General features: G+C 36.2%; 1 long non-coding RNA gene across 1 annotated transcript; it reads left to right on the top strand.

Annotated features, from left to right (window-relative positions):
* Positions 1–25,938, top strand: LOC126634368 (uncharacterized). Its single transcript, XR_007627312.1, has 2 exons — positions 1–288; positions 25,766–25,938. It is a non-coding gene; the product is annotated as an uncharacterized LOC126634368 (long non-coding RNA).
* The last annotated feature ends 66 nt before the right edge of the window (positions 25,939–26,004 follow it).

The raw sequence follows: 26,004 nt of genomic DNA, 5'->3' as shown, positions 1-26,004 counted from the left end.
GTGTGTTTGTTTGGGCTCACTAGCTCTCATTGGACTAGATAGGACTAATTGTTAGTGCAATCTTGTGTTTGTTTGACAGAAGGATTATGTTTAATGGGATTAAGTCGGACTCGCTCCGACTAATCCCTTCCTTAGAAGTTCTTAGCGAGAACCCTCCAATATCACCGGATTGCTAAGACCATCTACGAGACTACGAGACAGTTGCTTGCTCATCCTGTTTGTGCTCGTTCTACTCCCTCATCCTCGTCCTGCTTTTTCCTCCTGCTCGCTCATCCTTGTTCTCGTCAGGTAAATTTTGAATCTGACAATCAATTTCTTCAATTTTGTTTTGTTGATTGTAATTATTATTGGGTTTTGATCTATTTCGTTGTTTTGTGCTTGAAATCTCTGGAAATTTTGAATTTCTAGCACAAAAATTGGGTGCGTTTTTGTGGGTTTGTGTTCTATGATTAGGTGCGTTTATGTTATGTGATTGAGTGAGTTTTTGAATTGATTGCTACCCAATTTATCTGCTATTGTTCCTTCTATGAACTAATTGCTAAGTTTTTGTAAGTTGATTGCAATTTTTTCTTCGTTCCTGCTTATTGTTGTTATTGTGGTTTAATCTTATCCAAAATTGTCCGATTTGGTTACATAAAAATCACCATTTTATAGCCTTTTTTTTATATATTGTTCTGGGCTTCCTAATACAGAAAGCACCCATGATTGATTTTTATCTTGGGTGATATTTTTTATTTGATTCTTGAGTCTTGACGTACATACACAAATTCCTTTGTTGTTAATATTTGACATGAGTACACTGGGTTTGGTTGTTGAGTTCATATTTTCTCAGATGTTTCATTCCCATCAAATATCAACCTTGAGGTCATATGAAAAGCTATCTACTTTGTGACTTCCACTCATCTTGCACCCCCTTCCCACCTATCTTGACTTCTAAATGTCATCTTGATTTTCTATCTTTTACATTACAAAATCAGTCAACTACACAGGTTTATATGGTTTAAAGCATAAACCTGAGGTTTTCATATAAATTTACAAATGAATTACAAGAAGAAAGATAGCTTTTCTCAACTACAATATAATAACAACTAATGTTCTTTGTCATCCACACATGTTTGCATAAATGTCATCTTGCATTTATGTAAACCAATAAACCTGAGGTTTATTTTTATTTTTGAATGATTTGTATTTTGTTTCTTGGTGCATTGATATTCATAAGATGAGGATGCTGATTATTTTTATTCTTGCTTATTTCTTACTCTTCAGCTGCCATTTGATTTGATTGAAGCTTATAGTTTATCACTTTGGATCACTTCTATCTGTTAAAGTGTTAAAGATGCTCCACTAACTGTACAGCCTGGACATAAGGAATGTTACCATGGATAAAACATTCCTTGACAGCTAGGTTAGCATGTGAAGATGTATCATTGTTCTGGACAGCAAGGTCACTGCATGTGTATTCTGACAACTGTATCGTGGATAGCAAGGAAGCCACTTCCATTGCTTTTGTTTATTGCATATGTGTGTAATAAAATGTATATAAACTCTGCTGCAATTGTAGTAGAATATCAATTCAAAACAGATATTGGACCCAAGTTTAATATGGTATCAAAGCGGTTCTAATCCTTGCTCTGCTCTGCCTTCATTCTTCCGCTGCCATAACCACCGTAGCCCCCTCCCTCCATAACCACTACATATCTCCCATAAACACCATTGTCAACACCATGACAGACTCAACCCAAAATACCAAACCTGATAAGGAATTCTCAGACCCATACACCATACACCACTCAGATCATACGGGGCTTATCCTGGTTTTAAAACACTTGACGGAAACAACTATAGGCAATGGAGTCGTACCATGCGCATGGATCTCAGCGCAAAGAACAAGATTGGGTTCATTGATGGAACCATCAAAGCTCCACCATTCTTAGACACAAAGTATACAACTTGGAAAAGATGCAACGACATGGTCACATTGTGGATTGTGAACTCAGTTCACTCGGACATAGCCAGCAGCATCATGCACACCGAAATTGCAGTTGCAGTTTGGAACGATCTCAAGGACAGGTTCTCACAAAGCAGTGACTCAAGGATCTACCAAATTCGACAAGAAATTGTCAAGAGCAACTTTCAGTTTCTGCCTATTACACCAAAATGAAGGCCTTGTGGGACGAGTTAATGTCCTACCATGATCCACTTGTTTGCACTTGTTCAGGTTTGAAGGGGCTTACTGAACGGGAAGAGAAAGAAAAAGTCATGCAATTTCTGATGGGACTGAATGACTCTTACTCAACTATACGAGGCTCGGTTCTGTTAATGAGCCTACTGTTGGAAATGTGCCCTAAAACCAATCATATGATGATACTTTACGGACATTTCACAAGTTAAACTAATGTAGTTTAAATATAAAGGGCAAAAATTATTGTTTTAAGCCGTCTCATATAAATGTTATATGCTTAAACGATAAGTCCATGGAATATGTGATTGGGAGAATGCAATCTAAAGAAGTTAGATTCATGAGACCATTCTTTCGTATACATATCCTAAATGTTCCTGATCATAGGATTGCCAATTGGGCATTAACAGTCCGTAAGATCAATATGTGATGTGTCTTCTCTCAGGGAGAGTGACTAGTCTCGAGTCATTGGTGTGTGTGACATCAAGACAAGTACGTAGGTGCTCAATAGAGAATGAGTTGACTGAACACGATCAACGAAGAGTTCTCATATTCATGTCACATGAGAACTCATGGTTGGGATAATGCAAAGTAGTCCTTTGACCTGAGGCATCATAGTTGTCTTGTGGTTAAGTCCTTGATCTTTGATTATGTCAAAAGTCACTCCAAAAGGAGGGTGTCCACGGCATAGTTGGGGTTAAGCCTCTTAGCCATGGAGGCAAGTGAATGCGCAACAAGGGATCTCTAACCTTCAAACTATTTGAGGGAGAATACTCTATGATATGATTAAGAATCTCTGGCCAGAGTATGAATAAGATTTAGGAAGTCGTTCCAAATCACATTCAAGGTAATCATATAAGCACACGAATCACATTGGATAGTAGACATGAATAAACTATCAAACCAAATAATGTGGTCAAGAGTATTGTATTAGAGAAATACCGTATTGCATTTGTAATCCTAAACTGAATAGGTTCTCCACCTCTTCTGATTAGCTTGGGTAACCATGATATGCTGCTAGGTGTCACTCATGGTTTGTGGAAGCCCTAAACATGTATAATCACTAAAGGGAGAATTGAAAGTAAGTTTCAATTCACAATCGATTTGAAATGGTTTTAATCGCCCACTGCCTCGCTAAAAGGAACCTAATGGATCGTACACCGTGTAAGGTGGAGATTGAAGAAACAAAAGAGATGAGTAAGGATAATTAAATGGTTTAATTATTTATGGCAAGGATTAATTAATATGTTAATTAATCAAACGAATAAGTTCGTTAAAGACCACAGGTTTAGTTATGGGCCTCAAGGCCCAATGGGCTTCGAACGTCAAGCCCATTGACTTAAGTTGTATGACAACTTAATGACTAATAATTCACAAAGGCCTTAAAAGCCCAATGAAACCCTTAAGGCCGGCCATTTAGTTAAAGGAGTGGATTTTGGACTTATTTACAAGTTTGCCACTCCAAGGAATTAAGGTATATAAAGAACTTTATAGCCCAAATTCATTAAGGGTTTCTTTTGGAGAAAATTGGAGAGAACATGTCTCTCCCTTTCTCTCTAAAGAGGCCGGCCCTCTTGGAGGGATTAGCTAGTAATCTTTCTCCTCCAAGGTCACTCATTTCCTCATCAATCTTACCTTGGTGTGGAGAGGTTCTCAATTTTGGGAACTTGGAGAACCATTTCATCCATCCAAATCCATAGATCTAAGATGCAAGGAATGAATGCCCTCTCTTTGGGTGATTAGCCTTTGCTTATGCAAAGAGGAATCTACAAAGGTATAATTTCTCAACTCACTTTGATTTGAGTTGAGTCTTGGTTCACCAATCTACTAGGTTTGAATTTCATGGTTAATGTTTTGTTTTTAAGTGCATGCAAGCATGATTCCGCCTTTAATTGTTAATTGCATGCTTATAGATGTTGCTTAAATGAACATGTTTTTCACAAATCTTCCTTCAAGTGGTATCAGAGCCAGGTTTAGTAGTTGGTGAATCCTTTTGGGTTTTGTAGTTCATAGTCTTTGATTTAAATGTTGTAATATGTTACAAGCCTTATTCTTGCTTCTTTGAATGTAAATTTTGTTGGAAAATTTGCCATCTCAAATGTTGTAGATGTAGTTCATATGAGCATGAATATTGGAGCTAAAATTTGGTGCCATGTTTTTGGGGATTTTCGGCCAAATCCAAAGGGTGATTTTTTGGGTTCTTGTTTGACTTGTTAAAAGTGTTTTCAAATAACTTTTGGAACCCCTATGTACCCTAGTTTGGTTATATGTTATTTCCCTTAAGTTTGAGTGGTTTTGGGATTTCTTTGGATGAAAAATGTTCATGGAGCTCTTATGGGTTTTTCATGAATGTTCTTCATTGTTTTGACATTTTAGCCAAGAACAAAAAGTTTGGTGTTTTGATTCAAAGTTTTGATTTATTTCATAAAGTCTTTGTTTTGTGCTTTATCAAATGTTTTAATGTGATAGAAATTGTGTAAGGTGATAGAAATGGTGATGGGTGTGTAAGAAGTACTTCTCTTACACACACATCACTTGCATGACTTTATGTCATGCACCACTTGCATGACTTTATGTCATGCACCACTTGCATGAATTAATGTCACACTTATCTTGCACCACTTGCAAGGCTTTATGACTTTGAAAAAAAATTTCAAAATTTTTGTGGACTCCTCTCCCAAAACCGGCCCTCCCTCAAGTAGGGTAATTTTGGGGCTTTTATGCAATTACATAAAGTTTTGATACTTTTGTGTTTTTTCACTTTGACCCAAAAGTTTACGTATTTACGTAAAGGCCCAAAATCATTAAAGGACAAATTGTTTTGTTCCTTTAATGAAGTTTTTCAATTTGTTGAAATTTTTGGGTTCTAGTTGTGATTACATGAAGTAGTGGACTTTTGTGTTTTTACAAAATGAGCTCAAAAGTTTAAGTTTTGCAACATAGCCCAAAGGTTGAGGTTATTGCATTTTGGCCCAAATTAGGTTGAGAACAAAATGGTTTTGTCTCTTTAAATGAGAATTGGATTTTCATTTCATTTAGCTCCATTTAAATCAATTCTATGGATACAAAAACCAAATGAAAATGTTGCATTCAAGTTTAATTGGTTAAAGCGTTAATTGATTAAAGAAAGGGTGATTATGAACCTAAGCCTAATATAATTGAGCTATGTGAAAGGCCGTTTCAAATTTGTTTGAACCATGGGAATGTGTAGATTAGATTTTGGTTGTAATTTGATTTGATCAAATGTTGTAAAAGAGCATAAGCTCTTCTTTACTTTAAAGTAATTTGTTTTATTCAAATGTTGTAAAGAGCATAAGCTCATCTTTACTTTGAAGTACTTCTTTCTTACTTTATTTGATATGCATGAAATTGAAGTAGTTGGGTCCAACGCCCCTAAGACAACACGCCTTAATGTGATTAAACGCGTAACTAAAATCAATCACCATCCCTAGACCGAGATTCAACACTAGGCTCGTGTTGAATCTAAACAAAGGTTCATAGTCATCCTAAGGCCCTAAGGCAACTATATAGTCCATCAAATGAATGCAAAGTTTATGTTAGTAGTATCATATACTCTTGCTTTAAAAACCGTTTTATAAGCATAGTGGGAGTATTATATACAACTAAATTCAATCAAATGGACCAATAGTTGTAATAGGATCAAAATTGTTTTAATAAAGATTAAAATGAATATTTAGATGTGATGAGACCTAAAAACCCTCAACCAAACCATTATTAAGTTGAGAAGCGTGAGAGTGCTTTGAACACTCTTTCGTGGCCTTCCACCGTGGTAGGCTCCAATCGTTTATGACTTGTACACCGCCTTCACCCTATCATGGGGGAGTGCAAAGTGCATGCTTATACTCAGGAGGAGTCTATATGCATACTTGATGATGTGAGACGTACGCAACGAGAATGATCAATATCATATCATTGTGAGGTTGTTCTTGAACCCCTACCCGAACTTGCATGGTGGGAATGACTTAACTAAGTGCAATGGAACCAATATCATATCATTGTGAGGTTACATTCTCTAGAGGCCAAATAAGATGGGTACTTGCAAGAGATGCAAATGAGTAAGCGTACTCTCTCATTATTATTAATGCTAGCCAATATCATATCATTGTGAGGTGGGCTTGGTAGTAGTAAGTCTCCCATACCCTACTAAGAGTTTCCTCCAAAACTCTCGAATTCCGATGAGGGATATGGAATTTGCCAAAAATAGTGGGTGGTGCTATTTGATTTAAAGACCCGGATCAAATGGCTTAAAATCAATAAATCTATATTCGTTATGTATTAATTTACCAATATATTTGCAAACACTATCCAACACTTGACAAATAAAAGCCGAATGCTTTAGTTTCCGGACTTGGTACAACAATCCCAAAGATTGTCTTAAATGGATTGCATATGTACCTAAGTAGTCTCATCCTCACAATCTTCCTATTGATAATGTACCATTGGAAGAATATGTTAGATCAGTCTATCATAAGGAGGACAACACTTTTAATGTCATAATTCTTCACTTACAAATCGTTGTATGAAGAAATAAGAGTTGTTTTGAACAACCCTTAGTCAATGCAAATATTAGTGCTTGTTTCTTTGTTAAATGAACAAGGAACTTTAGAAGTAAGCACAAGGGCATGGACACTTTATGTGCCATGATTCTTCACTTACAAATTGTTGTATGAAGAAATGAGAGTTGTCTTGAACAACTCTTGAAAGTTTGTAATTATGTTTAGAACATAATGGTTGGTTGACAAAAAATAGTCCATCAACATGGACTTATGATGATTTTGAATCATTGAGTGTTGAAGTGTTAAACCACTTCTAGAAACGGAAACTAGGCAAGGACTTCACCTTTGTGTCCCTATCCAAATGGTTCACTAAGTTTATTGTAAACTATATAGTGAACAATAACCACACGCTCTCCAAATCGTTTGATGTGTATAACACAATTGAAATAAGTTTCAAGAGAGATAGTGGGAGTTTAGGGACCATGACTATTGTAGTCAAAGGAGAAGTCAAATGAAGAAGATAAAATTAGATCCAAGGGAACAAACTTTCTTTATGAAATGATGGACATTGGAAGGGGTATTTGCAAGAAATGTCTTGCAAGTGTCAAGAACACACCTTTCGAAGGTGTTGTAAATTGTTCTTGAATAGTTCAAAACAGTTGATTCTTCTACTTGAATGCTTGATTCCGTATTAGTAACTATGTTTTACAATCGTTGTAAAAGTGTGAATAATAAGAAGTAGAAGATATATGAGAGAAGAAAAAGGTGCTTCACATTCGGAACGTGAATAAAATAAAGATCTCTGGGAAAGCAGATAGTACTTACTTCCTCATATGAACTACCAAAGAAATTGGAAAAACCAAAGATTGTCTTTACATTCCAATTTTAAGGAACTTAATTCCGTCACTATAGTAGAGATGGATGAATGTTTTGTTTGACAAAACATTGTTCTTTATTAAATCAATGATTGGATTATAGTAATCTAATTGATTGTCTCTATAGTAGAGATGATATGGTAGTGTTAACTGTTTAGAATATAAGGATGCTTAAAACCCAAAAGGTTGCAAGATAGTGACTAATCCCAACTGAGTTGTGCTACCTCTAAAAACATAAATTACGAGTTGGTCATAGATGGATGCTCTGGATCGTTAGATCTGGATCCAATACGTTCTTGTTAAAATTGTATAAAGGCGAAATGTTAGAATCTTTATTCTTTTGGAAAGAAGAAAGAATCACAAAGTTGTTGAGGTTAATTCACTTAGATGTTAGTGGCACTTGTCCACAACATAATACTACTCATGTTGTATGACATTCACCGAAGATCACTCTCGGTTGGACTATAGTTTATTTTGAATAAACACAAGTCCGAATACTTTGCAAAATGTTTCAAAGAATTCAAGAAATGTAAGTTGATGAGTAAGACGTCTAAAGTATTTACATCCTTAGATTTGATCCAAGGAATGGTAACACTTTAGAATAGTTTTCTTGAAAGATATCAAGGAAAGAAGCATCATATGATAATGGATTTCTCCATAAGGAGAAGAACGAACTTGAATAAGATTTAGTTCATTGGATATTATCAATTACCCATATATAGGATAGATACTTCTAAGACAATATGATTGTCAATTAGAAGATCTTCCAAAATTTTCATGACTCCATAGGATGTAGTTGGAAAGAAAGACAAATCTTAATCATGTTAAGATTTGGGGTTATGTGCTAATAAGCAATATTTGTTTGATAACAATCTTGTGGGATATCCTTAAATTAACTTTTGGATATCGCTTCTATAAACCAACTAACAAATGTTGTTTTGTTGGGTAGTTCATTGTAATCTTACAATATGATTTGCCTAAGTGCAAATGAATGAGAGATAGAACTCAAAGAATGGATTCTTTGAGAGACAAGATAATAATCAACAAATATAACAACCTAGTTCTTATACCACAAGCTCCAAGGTAGTCGAGAATGATTTATAAACCGTCTCAGTTGAATGGTTTGAACTTTATGACTATGTCATAGAGTTACACCTCTTAAATCGAAAGAAATAAGAATGAAAATCCTTATGACTACATTGAGTGTATATATGATATATACTCAAGGAAATGGTAAAGTACCATTTGACCCGAAATAATAAAACCTTCATAAGCTAATTGGTAGCTTAAGGTAACTACAATCAAAAGAATGGTTGACTTTGAAGAAACCATCTTTGACGTAGTCTTGGTTTCAATTAATTCGAAGATAGCTAGCTACAACTAAATGGTGATTCAATGTTTGGACATAATATGGGTTTCCGAAACCATTATTAAGATAGTCTTAATAATATATGTCTAAAACTATGAATCACAAGACATGTAAGTTGTAGAGATCCATCCATCATGAATCTAAGCAAGCTAGTGGGAGCTATGAGCATCTTATGAGAAAATGATCAAATCGTTTGATTTCTCATAAAGATGTAAATGAATCTTTTGTTTACTAGGTTTACAAAAGATTAGTGGGAGTTAATCATGTTCCTAAATTTGAATATATATATATATATATATATATATATGCAAATATATGATATATTGATTTTGGAAATGAAAAGAATACTTCTTCGTTACAGTTATGACTTTAAAACATTATATGAAGATAGAATGTATATGGGAGACATAATCTATATACATGGGATGGAAATCTATATTGATAGATTTTAGGATATAATTGGATTATATCAATCCCTAATAATAGACAATAGATGCTAGGAAGTTTCTCATATGATGATAAACTTCAATTAGAAGGACAACTCTAGTGAGACTAAGAAGTTGCTCTTCTCAAAGAGAACGTACTCTTTGACTCCCAAAGAAATAATGCGTAAATAGAATCCTTTATGCATATGCATAAAGGTGATTTATGTATTTCATATTGTATGAAAAACATTGATATGAGTTGTACCTAGAACGGTACAAGACGATTTCAGTGCAAGCCCAGGATCAGAACCATGGCAACTTTCAAGTGAGTCCTTAAGTATTTAAGAAATACTAAAAGATAGATTCCTCAAAGAATGAAGAAGAATTAGAGTAACGTAAAGGAAGCGTAAATGTATTAGATTATGAATCTAATCCATCATTGGATGTTTCTTCATTATGAATGAAGAGATAATCAGATATCTCTTTATTATGACTAAAGAGATATTTGGATGGAAACATTAAAAGTAATGACTTTAGTATGTTCCATTATGAATGCAAAATATATATTGCCATATAGAAGCTTACAACATTGTTGTTTGGATGGGAAAGTTCATTTATGAACTCTCTATTCGGTTCCAACCAGAAAGTGTCTCTAGTGTACCGACACTACGACACTAATGGGGCGATAGCTCAAGCCAGGGAATCAAGGTCTCATCAAGATCCGAACTTAAATGAGAGACTGAACCACATGATTAAGAATCAGGTATAATGTTGACGTCGTTATTCTCAAGGTTGCTTCTATGGATAACATATAGATATCCATTGTCTAGGCCTGCTATTCAGCCATTTATGAAATGACTACAGAAGAGGTATCATCACTGATGACCAAGCTGATTGGCTCTAGTGCAAGTGGGAGATTGTTGGAAATGTGCCCTAAAACCAATCATATGATGATACTTTACGGACATTTCACAAGTTAAACTAATGTAGTTTAAATATAAAGGGCAAAAATTATTGTTTTAAGTCGTCTCATATAAATGTTATATGCTTAAACGATAAGTCCAAGGAATATGTGATTGGGAGAATGCAATCTAAAGAAGTTAGATTCATGAGACCATTCTTTAGTATACATATCCTAAACGTTCCTGATCATAGGATTGCCAATTGGGCATTGACAGTCCGTTAAGATCAGTACGTGCTGTGTCTTCTCTCAGGAAGAGTGACTAGTCTCGAGTCATTGGGGTGTGTGACATCAAGACAAGTACGTAGGTGCTCAATAGAGAATGAGTTCACTGAACACGATCAACGAAGAGTTCTCATATTCATGTCACATGAGAACTCATGGTTGGGATAATGCAAAGTAATCCTTTGACCTGAGGCATCATAGTTGTCTTGTGGTTAAGTCCTTGATCTTTGATTATGTCAAAAGTCACTCCAAAAGGAGGGTGTCCACGGCATAGTTGGGGTTAAGCCTCTTAGCCATGGAGGCAAGTGAATGCGCAACAAGGGATCTCTAACCTTCAAACTATTTGAGGGAGAATACTCTATGATATGATTAAGAATCTCTGGTCAGAGTATGAATGAGATTTAGGAAGTCGTTCCAAATCACATTCAAGGTAATCATATAAGCACACGAATCACATTGGATAGTAGACATGAATAAACTATCAAACCAAACAATGTGGTCAAAAGTATTGTATTAGAGAAATACCGTATTGCATTTGTAATCCTAAACTGAATAGGTTCTCCACCTCTTCTGATTAGCTTGGGTAACCATGATATGCTGCTAGGTGTCACTCATGGTTTGTGGAAGCCCTAAACGTGTATAATCACTAAAGGGAGAATTGAAAGTAAGTTTCAATTCACAATCGATTTGAAATGGTTTTAATCGCACACTGCCTCGCTAAAAGGAACCTAATGGATCGTACACCGTGTAAGGTGGAGATTGAAGAAACAAAAGAGATGAGTAAGGATAATTAAATGGTTTAATTATTTATGGCAATGATTAATTAATATGTTAATTAATCAAACGAATAAGTTCGTTAAAGACCACGGGTTTAGTTATGGGCCTCAAGGCCCAATGGGCTTCGAACGTCAAGCCTATTGACTTAAGTTGTATGACAACTTAATGACTAATAATTCACAAAGGCCTTAAAAGCCCAATGAAACCCTTAAGGCCGACCATTTAGTTAAAGGAGTGGGTTTTGGACTTATTTACAAGTTTGCCACTCCAATGAATTAAGGTATATAAAGAACTTTATAGCCAAAATTCATTAAGGGTTTCTTTTGGAGAAAATTAGAGAGAACATGTCTCTCCCTTTCTCTCTAAAGAGGTCGGCCCCCTTGGAGGGATTAGCTAGTAATCTTTCTCCTCCAACGTCACTCATTTCCTCATCAATCTTACCTTGGTGTGGAGAGGTTCTCAATTTTGGGAACTTGGAGAACCATTTCATCCATCCAAATCCATAGATCTAAGATGCAAGGAATGAATGCCCTCTCTTTGGGTGATTAGCCTTTGCTTATGCAAAGAGGAATCTACAAAGGTATAATTTCTCAACTCACTTTGATTTGAGTTGAGTCTTGGTTCACCAATCTACTAGGTTTGAATTTCATGGTTAATGTTTTGTTTTTAAGTGCATGCAAGCATGATTCCGCCTTTAATTGTTAATTGCATGCTTATAGATGTTGCTTAAATGAACATGTTTTTCACAAATCTTCCTTCACCTACTTCCTGACACACGCCGAGTTCATGGTCTTATTCTCCAACATGAACGACAAATAGTTATGGTCAATCGACGCGATATGGGAACAAACTCCCATGCAATGCAGGTTCAACAAGCTTCAGCATCGCAATTGACTAACAACAAGCACTTCAACACATCTTCATGTAAGTCACTTAAATGCACTTATTGTGATGGAGATGGACACTTAGTGGACCGCTGCTACTACATCATTGGGTTCCCAGTAGGACACAGATGGCATGGCAGGAACATGAAACCCAAGAACAAAAGGACAGCAGCCAACAATGCCGAGATCATCACCTCTGCATTCACCAACAACTCGGCGAAATCTGTCGGTCCCATGTTCACTGCCGAGGAGTACAATCAGATCATTACCATGTTTCGCAATGGTAATAGACAACCACTTGCAAATGCAACAGGTATTTTCTCACCTAAATGCAACATAGCACAAACAGATCCACACTCGACTATATATTAGATTGTTGATAGCAGAGCAACCGACCATATATCGCATTCACCATCAACACACAACATCATTGATGCTCATCATGAGTACGTTGGCTTACCAAATGGGGAGCAAGCAAAAATCAAACATATTGGTTCCATGAGATTGTCACATGATCTCTCTCTTGATAAAGTTCTTCACATACCAAAGTTCCGCGTCAATTTATTATCTGTTAGTAAATTAACAAGAGCTTTGCATTGTAAAGTGACATTCTATTCCAATTTTTGTGTTGTGCAGGACATGGACACGAAAAGGGTGATTGGCTTGGGCAAGCATTTTGATGGGCTTTACTATCTTACACCAAGACAAAACCCCCATCTCGCCAACCACATTCATCATACCAATAGCCTCTGGCATAGGCGACTCGGACACCCATCATCCGCACCTTCACTTTCGTTAGCCAAAAATAATGTTGAAATAATGTTTGATTCCACACACATTTGTGAAGTTTGCCCTTTAGCCAAGCAAACTCGTCTACCATTTCATAATAGTGAAATCAAATCTTCTGCACCTTTCGACTTAATTCATTGTGACATTTGGGGACCTCACAAAGATCAAACACACACTGGAGCATGATATTTTCTTACTATTATGGATGATTTCACTCGTTTCACCTGGGCACACCTTATGAATTTCAAATCAGACACACAAACGATATTGAAATCCTTTTTCTCTTAGGTCAAAACACAATTCCAACATGCCATAAAAGCCTTTCGTGTAGATAATGGTGGTGAATTCCTTTCCCTACGTCCTTACCTAGAATCATGTGGCACCTCATTCCAACATTCTTGCACTTACACACCACAACAAAACGGAGTGGTCGAACGTAAACATAGGCACCTTCTGAATGTTGGTCGTGCTCTTAGGTTTCAAGCCAACTTACCTTTACAATTTTGGGGAGAAAGTATTCAAACCGCTTGTTATCTAATCAATCGTCTACCTACACCCTTACTTTCCCATAAATCTCCATATGAATTTTTGCATAACACACCACCAACTTACACCCACTTACGAATTTATGGATGCCTAAGCTATGCCACCGATCTCACACCCACCAATAAGTTTGACATCCGTGCTCGTCGTTGTGTTTTCCTTGGTTATCCTATTGGCCAAAAGGGTTAAAAGGTATATGATCTAGCCACACGTAGATTTTTTATCTCACGTGATGTCGTCTTCCATGAGCACATTTTTCCTTACAAATCCTCACCCACCATGGACCAAACCGACAAACATATTACTCCCATTATCCATCCCACACACGACACCACCTCATCATTAATCCCAAATCCCATGGTACCTAGCAGTGAAGTTGAGCTGTCTTTACCGACCAACCTTGAGCCTTTTTCACCCAACTCAAACCTTCCCGTATCACCTGCCACCACCGACATACCACAAGAACTTGCCACTTACCACTTGCCGCAACAACCTTCCCCTCTTCCTCCACCATCTGCACCAACACCCCCCGACCAACTCCCACTACGTCACTCCACTCGTCCCACCAACCCACCTGCTCACTTCAAAGATTATGTGGCTCATCATTCCACCTTGCTCATGCCATCGGAGGGCCTCTCTTTATCCATGTCCAGCATGCGATATCCACTGCATCGGTATGTTTCCTATTCCTCCTTATCTCCTGGACATCAACGTTGTGTTTCTCATATTTCACACTTGGTAGAGCCTACTACCTATGAGCAGGCTTGTCAAAACCCTTATTGGGTTGCAGCGATGAAGGTTGAACTCACCGCTCTAAAGGAAAATCAAACCTGGAGTTTTGTCCCCCTTCCACCAGGACAACGACCCATTGGCTGCAAATGGGTTTACAAACTCAAGTACCAATCTGATGGTAGCCAAACTCATTACTGTGCGTTGCCTCTTAACTGTGGTTGCTGTTCGCAATTGGCCTTTACATCAAATGGACGTTCAAAACACCTTCCTTCATGGCGAACTTCATGAGGCCGTCTACATGTTGCCTCATCCAGGTTGTCGTCGACAGAGGGAGAATGTCGTTTGTCGACTCCACAAATCTCTTTATGGTCTTAAACAGGCGTCCAGAAGTTGGTTTCGAGCATTCTCAAAAGCAATATATACCATCGGTTTCTGCCAATCCAAGGCAGATTATGAAGGAATTATTTTGGAAAAACATGTTCATTTGAGCAACATCATATAGCATGCAATTAACAATTAAAAGGCGGAATCATGCTTGTATGTACTCAAAAACAAAACATGACCATGAAATTCAAAGCCTAGTAGATTGGTGAACCAATAATCAACTCAAAAATAAGTGAGTTGAAATTAATACCTTTGTAGATTCCTCTTTGCATAAGCAAAGGCTAATCACCCAAAGAGATAGGGCCTTCATTCCTTGCTTCTTAGATCCATGGATTTGGATGGAAGAATAGGTTCTCCAAGTTCCCAAAATTGAGAACCTCTAAGTCTCTACACCAAGGAGAGATTGGATGATGAATGAGTGACCTTGGAGGATTAGATGACTAGCTAATCACCTCCAAGGTGTTGGCCTCTTTAGAGAGAAAATGGAGAGACAATTCTCACCCATTTTCCCCAAAAATAAACCCTTATTTCACTTAATGAATATTTAGTTATAAAGTCATTTATATAGTCACTTCTTTAAGTGACCTAAATAACCAAAACCCTAATTCATTCCTTATGGCCGGCCATTTAGGGATTTTTGGGCTTTTGGGCTTTAATGAATCTTTATTCATTAAATTGTCATACAACTTAAGTTAATGGGCTTGACGTTCGAAGCCCATTGGGCCTTAAGGTCCAAAACTATCCCGTGGTCTTTAACGAACTTATTCGTTTGATTAATTAACATATTAATTAATCCTTGCCATAAATAATTAAACCATTCAATTAATCTTACTCATTTCATTTATTTCGTCCATCTCTACCTTACACGGTGTACGATCCATTAGGTTCCTTTTAGCGAGGCAGTGGGCGATTAAAACCATTTTACATCGATTGTGAATTGAAACTATTTTCAATTCTCCCTTTAGTGATTACACACGTTTAGGGCTTCCACAAACCATGAGTGACACCTAGCCGTATGTCATGGTTACCCAAGCTAATCAGAAGAGGTGGAGAACCTATTCAGTCTGGGATTACAAATGCAATACGGTCCTTCTCTAATCTAATACTCTTGACCACATTGTTTGGTTTGATAGTTTATTTTCTCATGTCTACTATCCAATGTGTGTCTTGTGCTTATATGATTACCTTGAATGTGATTAGGAACGCATTCCCAAATCTCATTCATACTCTGGCCAGAGATTCAAATCATATCAGAGAGTATTCTCCTTCAAACGGTTTGAAGGTTAGAGATCCCTTGTTGCGCATTCACTTGTCTCCATAGCTAAGCGGCTTGACCCCAACGATGCCGTGGACACCCTCCTGGTGGGATGACTTTGACATAATCAAAGATCAAGGTCTTAACCACAAGACAACTATGATGCCTCAGGTCAAATGACTACTTTGCATTATCCCAACCATGAGTTCTCATGTGACATGGAATATGAGAACTCTTCGTTGATCGCGTTCAGTGAACTCATTCTCTATTGAGCACCTACCGTACTTGTCTTGATGTCACACACACCAATGACTAGAGACTAATCACTCTCCCTGAGAGAAGACATAGTACGTACCGATCTTGACGGACTGTCAATGCCCAATTGGCAATCCTATGATCAGGAACGTTTAGGATGTGTCTACGAAAGAATGGTCTCAAGAATCTAACTTCATTAGATTACATTCTCCCAATCACAAATTCCTTGGACTTTATTGTTTAAGCATATAACATTTATATGAGACGGCTCAAACAATAATGTATGCCCTTTATATGTTAAACTAGATTAGTTTAACATGTGAAATGTCCGTAAAGTATCATCACATGATTGGCTTTAGGGCACATTTCCAACAATCTCCCACTTGCACTAGAGCCAATCAGCTTGATCATCAATGATGATATCTCTTCTGTAGTCATTTCATAAATGGCTGAATAGTAGGCCTAGGCAGTGGATATCTATATGTGTTATCCACAGAAGCAACCTTGAGAATAACGACGTCACCATTATACATAATTCTCAATCATGTGGTTCAGTCTCTCATTTGTGTTCGGATCTTGATGAGACCTTGATTCCCAGGCTTGAGCTATCGCCCCATTAGTGTCATACACTTTCTGGTTGGAACCGAATAGAGAGTTCATAAATGAACTTTCCCATCCAAACAACATTGTTGTAAACTTCTATATGGCAAGATATCTTGCATTCATAATGGAACACACTAAAGTCATTACTTTAATGTTTCCATCCAAATATCTCTTTAGTCATAATAAAGAGATATCTGTTTATCTCTTCATTCATAATGAAGAAACATCCAATGATGGATTAGATTCATAATCTAATACATTTACGCTTCCATTACGTTACTTTGATTCTTCCTCGATCTTTGAGGAATTTATCCTTTAGTATTTCTCAAATACTTAAGGACTAACTTGACAGTTGCCATGGTTCTGATCCTGGGCTTGCACTGATATCGTCTTGTACCGTTCTAGGTACAACTCATATCAATGTTTTTCATACAATATGAAATACATAAATCACCTTTCTGCGTACGCATAAAGGATTCTATTTACGCATTATTTCTTTGGGAGTCAAAGGGTACATTCCCTTTGAGAAGGGCAACTTGCTAGTCTCACTAGAATCGTCCTTCTAATTGAAGTTTATCATCATATGAGAAACTTCCTAGCATCCATTGTCTATTATTAGGGATTGATATAATCCAATTATATCATGAAATATATCATTATAGATTTCCATCCCATGTATATAGACTATATCTCCCATATACATTCTATCTTCATATAATGTATTAAAGTCATAACTTTAACGAAGAAGTATTCTTTTCATTTCCAAAATTAATATATCATATATATTTAAATTTTTAGGAACATGATTAACTCCCACTAATCTTTTGTAAAACTAGTAAACAAAAGATTCATTTACATCTTTATGAGAAATCAAACGATTTGATCATTTTTCTCATAAAATGCAAATAGCTCCCACTAACTTGCTAAGATCCATGATGGATGGATCTCTACAACTTTCATGTCTTGTGATTCATAGTTTTAGACATATATTATCAAGACTATCTTAATAATGGTTTCGGAAACCCATATTATGTCAAAACATTGAATCACCATTTAGTTGTAGCTAACAATCTTCGAATTAATTGAAACTAAGACTACGTCAAAAATGGTTCCTTTAAAGTTAACCATTCTCTTTGATTGTAGTCACCTTAAGCTACCAATTAGCTATGAAGGTTTCATTATTTCGAGTCAAATGGTACTTTACCATTTCCTTGAGTATATATCGTATATGCACTCAATGTAGTCATAAGGATTTTCATTCTTATTTCTTTCGAATTAAGAGGTGCAACTCTATGACATAGTCATAAAGTTCAAAACCATTCAACTGAGACGGTTTATAAATCCTTATCGACTACCTTGGAGCTTGTGGTATAGGAACTAGGTTGTTATATTTGTTGATTACTTTCTTGTCTCTCAAAGAACCCATTCTTCGAGTTCTATCTCTCGTTCATTTGCTTTTAGGCAAATCACATTGTAGAATTACAATGAACTACCCAACAAAACAACATTTGTTAGTTGGTTTATAGAAGCGATATCCAAAAGTTATTTTAAGGATATCCTACAAGATTGTTATCAAACAAATATTGCTTGTTAGCACACAACCCCAAATCTTTAACATGCTTAAGATTTGTCTTTCTTTCCAACTACATCTTATGGAGTCATGAAAAATATTGGAAGATCTTCTCATTGACAATCATATTGTTTTTAGAAGTATATATCCTATATATGGGTAATTGATAACATCTAACGAACTAAATCTTATTCAAGTTCGTTCTTCTCCTAATGGAGAAATACATTATCTTATGATGCTATTTTCCTTGATATCTTTCAAGGAAACTTATCTAAAGTGTTACCTTTCCTTGGATCAAATCTAAGGAGGTAAATACTTTAGATGTCTTACTCATCAACTTACATTACTTGAATTCTTTGAAACATTTTGCAAAGTATTCGGACTTGTGTTTATTCAAAATAAACTATAGTCCAACCGAGAGTGATCTTCGGTGAATGTTATCCAACATGAGTAGTATTATGTTTGTGGACAAGTGCCACTAACATCTAAGTGAATTAACCTCAACAACTTTGTGATTCTTTCTTCTTTCCAAAAGAATAAAGATTCAAACATTTTGCCTCTATACAATTTTAACAAGAAGGTATTGGATCCGGATCTAACGATCCAAAGCATCCATCTTTCACCAACTCATAACTTATGTTTTTAGAGGTATCACAACTTTAGTTGGGATTAGTCACTACCTTGCAACCTTTTGGGTTTTAAGCATCATTATTTTCTAAACAGTTAACACCACCATATTATCTCTACTATAGAGATAATTAATTAGATTACCATAATCCAATCATTGATTAATAAAGAACATTGTTTTGTCAAACAAAACATTTATCCATTTCACATAGTGACTGAATTTAGTTCCTTAAAATTGGAATACAAAGACAATCTATGTTTTTCCAATTTCTTTGGTAGTTCATATGAGGAAGTAAGTACCATCTGCTTTCGCAGAGATCTACATTTGATTCACGTTTCGAATGTGAAGTACTTTCTCTTCTCTCATTTATCTTCTACTTCTTATTAGCCACACTTTTACAACGATTGTAAAACATAGTCACTAATACAGAATCATGCATTCAAGTAGAAGAACCAACTGTTTTGAACTATTCAAGAACAATTTACAACACCTTCGAAAGGTGTGTCCTTGACACTTGCAAGACATTTCTTGCAAATACCCCTTCCAATATCCATCCTTTCATAAAGAAAGTTTGTTCCCTTGGAGTTATTTATCTTCTTTATTTGACTTTCACCTTTGACTACATTAGTCATTGTCCCTAAACTCCCACTATCTCTCTTGAAACCTTTTTCAATTGTGTTATACACATCAAACATTTTGGAGAGTATGTGGTTATTGTTCACTATATAGTTTACAATAAACTTAGTGAACGATTAGGATAGGGAAACAAAGGTGAAGTCCTTGCCTAGTTTCCGTCTCGTTTAAGTGGTTTATCACTTCAACATTCAATGATTCAAAATCATCATAAGTCCATGTTAATGGACTATTTTTGTCAACCAACCATTATGTTCTAAACATAATTACAAACCTTCAAGAGTTGTACAAGGCAACTCTCATTTCTTCATACAACAATTTGTAAATGAAGAATCATGGCACATTTAAGTGTTCATGCCTTTGTGCTTTCTTCTCAAGTTCTTTGTTCATTTAACAAAGAAACAAGCACTAAGGTTTGCATTGACTAAGAGTTGTTCAAAGCAACTCCTATTTCTTCATACAACAATTTGTAATTGAAGAATTATGACATTAAAAGTGTTGTCCTCTTTATGATAGACCTTTTCTAACATATTCTTCTAATGATACATTATCAATAGTAAGATTGTGAGGATGAGACTACTTTGGTACTTTTACAAGCCATTAAAGACAATCTATGGTTTTGTAGTACCAAGTCCGTAAACTAAACGTTCGGTTTTGTCAAGTGTTGGATAGCGTTTGCAAATATATTGGTAATCAAATACATAACGAATATAAATTGATTGATTTTAAGCCATTTGATTTGGGTCTTTAAATCAAATAGCACCACCCACTATTTTTGGCAAATTCCATATCCCTCATAGGAATTCGAGAGTTTTGGATGAAACTCCTAGTAGGTTATGGGAGGCTCACTATTACCAAGCCCACCTCACGATGATACGATATATGGCTAGCAACAATAATAATGAGAGAGTACGCTTACTCATTTGCAACTCATGCAAGTACCCATCTTATTTGGCCTCTAGAGAATGTAACCTCACAATGATATGATATTGGTTCCATTGCACTTAGTTAAGTTCTTCCCACCATGCTTAGTGTGTGAAGGGGTTCAAGAATAGCCTCACGATGATACGATATATAGCTATCCTCGTTGCCTACACTCACCTCATCATATGTATATGGATTCCTCCTGAGTATAAGCATGCACTGTGTACTCCCCCATGATAGGGTGAAGCCGGTGTACAAGTCATAAACGATTGGATCCCACCACGGTGGAAGGCCACGAAGAGATATTCTAAACATCTCTCGCTTATCAACTTAATATTGGTTTGGTTGAGGGTTTTAGGTCTCATCACATATAAACATACATTTTAATCTCTATTAAAACTATTTTGGTCCTATAACAACTATTGGTCCATCTCATTGTTTTAGTTGTACATAATACTCCCACTATGCTTTTAAAACGATTTTTAAAGCAAGAGTATATGATACTACTAACATAAACTTTGCATTCATTTGATGGACTACATAGTTGCCTTAGGGCCTAAGGATGATTATGAACCTTTGTTTAGATTCAACACGAGCCTTGTGTTGAACCTCAGTCTAGGAATGAAGATTGATTTTAGTTACGCGTTTAATCACATTAAGGCGTGTTGTCTTATGGGCGTTGGACCCAACTACTTCATTTTCATGCATATCGTATAAAGCAAGAAAGAAGTACTTCAAAGTAAAGGTGAGCTTATGCTCATTACAACATTTGCATATAACAAATTACTTTAAAGTAAAGAAGAGCTTAAGCCCTTTTACAACATTTGATCAAATCAAATTACAACCAAAATTTAATCTACACATTCCCATGGTTCAAACAAATTTGAAACGCCTTTCACATAGCTCAATTATATTAGGCTTAGGTTCATAATCACCCTTTAATTAATTAACACTTTAACTAATTAATTGAATGCAACATTTTCATTTGGTTTTTGTATCCATAAAATTGATTTAAATGGAGCTAAACAAAATGAAAATCCAATTCTCATTTAAAGAGACAAAACAATTTTGTTCTCATCCTATTTGGGCCATCTTGCAATTAACCTCAACTTTTGGGCCATATTGCAAATACAAAAACTTTTGGGGTCACTTTGTATAATACACAAAAGTCACAACTTCATGTAAATACAACTAGAACCCAAACTTTTAATAATGCAAAAACATCATTAAAGGATCAAAACAATTTGTCCTTTAGCGTTTTTGGACCTAAACGTAAAAACGTAAACTTTTGGGCCAAAGTGCAAATACACAAAAGTATCAAAACTTTATGTAATTGCATAAAAGCCCCAAAAGTACTCCCTTTGAGGGAGTGGCCTGTTTTAGGGAGAGGATAAGAGTGGTGTGTGTGTTGATTTGTGAGTTTTGTCAAAATTAATCATGCAAGTGTATGTAAGATAAGTTTTGAAATAATTCAATCACAATTATTTCAATCATCATTTATACAAATATCTAACACTTTAAATACATAATAAATCATTTAAAAACATATCACATATACTTTATGAAATAATTCAAAACTTTGAATCAATACACCAAACCTTTTTGTTCTTGGCAAGAACATCAAGAACAATGAAGAACATCCATGAAAAACCCAAATTTTTCCATGAACTTTTTCCACCCAAAAACATTCCAAAACCATTCTTACTTAAGGGAAATAACATCTAACCAAACTAGGGTACTTAGGGGTTCCAAAGAACACATTAAAACACTTTTAACAAGTCAAACAAGAACCCAAAAATTCACCCTTTGATTTTGGCCGAATTTTCCCAAAAGCATGGCACCAAATTTTAGCTCCAATATTCATGCTCATATGAACAACATCTACAACATTTGAGATAGCAAATTTTCCAACAAAATTTACTTTCAAAGAAGCAAGAATAAAGCTTGTAACAATTACAACTTTTAGATCACATACTATGAACTACAAAACACAAAAGGATTCACCAACTACTAGACCTAGGCTCTGATACCACTTGAAGGAATTATTTTGGAAAAACATGTTCATTTGAGCAACATCATATAGCATGCAATTAACAATTAAAAGGCGGAATCATGCTTGTATGTACTCAAAAACAAAACATGACCATGAAATTCAAAGCCTAGTAGATTGGTGAACCAATAATCAACTCAAAAATAAGTGAGTTGAAATTAATACCTTTGTAGATTCCTCTTTGCATAAGCAAAGGCTAATCACCCAAAGAGATAGGGCCTTCATTCCTTGCTTCTTAGATCCATGGATTTGGATGGAAGAATAGGTTCTCCAAGTTCCCAAAATTGAGAACCTCTAAGTCTCTACACCAAGGAGAGATTGGATGATGAATGAGTGACCTTGGAGGATTAGATGACTAGCTAATCACCTCCAAGGTGTTGGCCTCTTTAGAGAGAAAATGGAGAGACAATTCTCACCCATTTTCCCCAAAAATAAACCCTTATTTCACTTAATGAATATTTAGTTATAAAGTCATTTATATAGTCACTTCTTTAAGTGACCTAAATAACCAAAACCCTAATTCATTCCTTATGGCCGGCCATTTAGGGATTTTTGGGCTTTTGGGCTTTAATGAATCTTTATTCATTAAATTGTCATACAACTTAAGTTAATGGGCTTGACGTTCGAAGCCCATTGGGCCTTAAGGTCCAAAACTATCCCGTGGTCTTTAACGAACTTATTCGTTTGATTAATTAACATATTAATTAATCCTTGCCATAAATAATTAAACCATTCAATTAATCTTACTCATTTCATTTATTTCGTCCATCTCTACCTTACACGGTGTACGATCCATTAGGTTCCTTTTAGCGAGGCAGTGGGCGATTAAAACCATTTTACATCGATTGTGAATTGAAACTATTTTCAATTCTCCCTTTAGTGATTACACACGTTTAGGGCTTCCACAAACCATGAGTGACACCTAGCCGTATGTCATGGTTACCCAAGCTAATCAGAAGAGGTGGAGAACCTATTCAGTCTGGGATTACAAATGCAATACGGTCCTTCTCTAATCTAATACTCTTGACCACATTGTTTGGTTTGATAGTTTATTTTCTCATGTCTACTATCCAATGTGTGTCTTGTGCTTATATGATTACCTTGAATGTGATTAGGAACGCATTCCCAAATCTCATTCATACTCTGGCCAGAGATTCAAATCATATCAGAGAGTATTCTCCTTCAAACGGTTTGAAGGTTAGAGATCCCTTGTTGCGCATTCACTTGTCTCCATAGCTAAGCGGCTTGACCCCAACGATGCCGTGGACACCCTCCTGGTGGGATGACTTTGACATAATCAAAGATCAAGGTCTTAACCACAAGACAACTATGATGCCTCAGGTCAAAGGACTACTTTGCATTATCCCAACCATGAGTTCTCATGTGACATGGAATATGAGAACTCTTCGTTGATCGCGTTCAGTGAACTCATTCTCTATTGAGCACCTACCGTACTTGTCTTGATGTCACACACACCAATGACTAGAGACTAATCACTCTCCCTGAGAGAAGACATAGTACGTACCGATCTTGACGGACTGTCAATGCCCAATTGGCAATCCTATGATCAGGAACGTTTAGGATGTGTCTACGAAAGAATGGTCTCAAGAATCTAACTTCATTAGATTACATTCTCCCAATCACAAATTCCTTGGACTTTATTGTTTAAGCATATAACATTTATATGAGACGGCTCAAACAATAATGTATGCCCTTTATATGTTAAACTAGATTAGTTTAACATGTGAAATGTCCGTAAAGTATCATCACATGATTGGCTTTAGGGCACATTTCCAACAGATTATTCTCTGTTCACTCAAGTCAAGGGTACTTCACTCACCATTGTATTATTATATGTTGATGATAGGTAACAATGAGGCAGAAATCAAGAACCTAAAGGCCTTCCTCAGCAACCAATTTCAAATTAAAGATTTTGGACCTTTGAAATATTTCCTTGGAGTTGAGGTTGCACGATCAAAATCTGGAGTCACAATCTGCTAACGAAAATATACATTGGACATATTGGAGGAGGCTGGCCTTCTTGGAGCCAAACCCATGAAAGTCCCAATGGAGGCCGATTTGGTCCTAACCCTTACAGGTAGCACTTCACTACATGAACCTGCAAGGTATAGGCGCTTGGTTGGAAAATTAATTTATTTGACCATCACAAGACCATAAATAGCATACACTGTCAACACATTGAGTCAGTTCATGCAAGATCCACAACGACACCATCTGGATGCAGCGTATCGACTTCTTCGATACCTCAAAAGAGCACCTAGACAAGGCTTAATGTTTTCTTCCCAAAGTGAATTTCATTTAATCGGTTACTGTGATGCAGATTGGGCACGTTGCTTTATTACCCGTCGATCAGTTACTGGTTACTGTATCTTCCTTGGAAAGTCCCTGGTGTCCTGGAAAAGCAAGAAACAAGTTACAATAGCTCATTCCTCTACTGAAGCGGAGTATCGATCTATGGCTGCAGCTACTTGTGAATTAAGTTGGCTGCGATATTTATTGGAAGATTTACATGTTGAACATTCCCAACCGGCAAGGTTATTTTGTGACAACCAAGCAGCTTTACACATAGCTGCAAATCCTGTGTATCACGAACGCACAAAGCATATTAAGATTGATTGCCACACTGTTCGTGAGAGGGTTGAAAGGGGAGAAATTAAAACTTCCTATGTCAGAACAAGAGAACAAGTCGCAGACTTGTTTAGTAAGCCACTTCGTGCGCCTATTTCAAACACATCTAGGCAAGTTGGGCGTCATTGACATTCACGCTCCGACTTGAAGGGAAGTGTTAAAGTGTTAAAAATGCTCCACTAACTGTACAGCCTGGACAAAAGGAATGTTAAAATGGATAAAACATTCCTTGACAGCTAGGTTAGCATGTGAAGATGTATCATTGTTCTGGACAGCAAGGACACATGCATCATGGACAGCAAGGTCACTGCATGTGTATTCTGACTGCTGCATCGTGGACAGCAAGGAAGCCACTTCCATTGCTTTTGTTTATTGCATATGTGTGTAATAAAATGTATATAAACTCTGCTGCAATTGTAGCAGAATATCAATTCAAAATAGATATTGGACCCAAGTTTAATACTATCATCTTAATTGTGCTATCTCATTTTGACAATGGTAGGGAGAGATTGATAACCTCTTTTGCATTTGCAAGCAGTGATTGAAGATTGCAATTTCGGGGCAATGTTTAGAACAATTTCAGAGATGCTCCTAAGTACTGACAACCAAACCGAAGGTCACCCATTTTACCTTAGCTGGCTTAGTGTCATCCTAAATACATCACTATTACAATTTACAAAGTTGATTTCAATAAAGACTAACAATTGGGGACATCTTCGAGTGAGTAATTTGGTTTTCATATTTTTATTAAGTCTCACTCACATCCAATATTATTAA

Source organism: Malus sylvestris, chromosome 2, assembly GCF_916048215.2.
Source record: "Malus sylvestris chromosome 2, drMalSylv7.2, whole genome shotgun sequence".
Lineage (NCBI taxonomy): Eukaryota > Viridiplantae > Streptophyta > Magnoliopsida > Rosales > Rosaceae > Malus > Malus sylvestris.
Note: the sequence above shows the minus strand (reverse complement) of the source record. Positions and strands in the feature narration are given on the sequence as shown.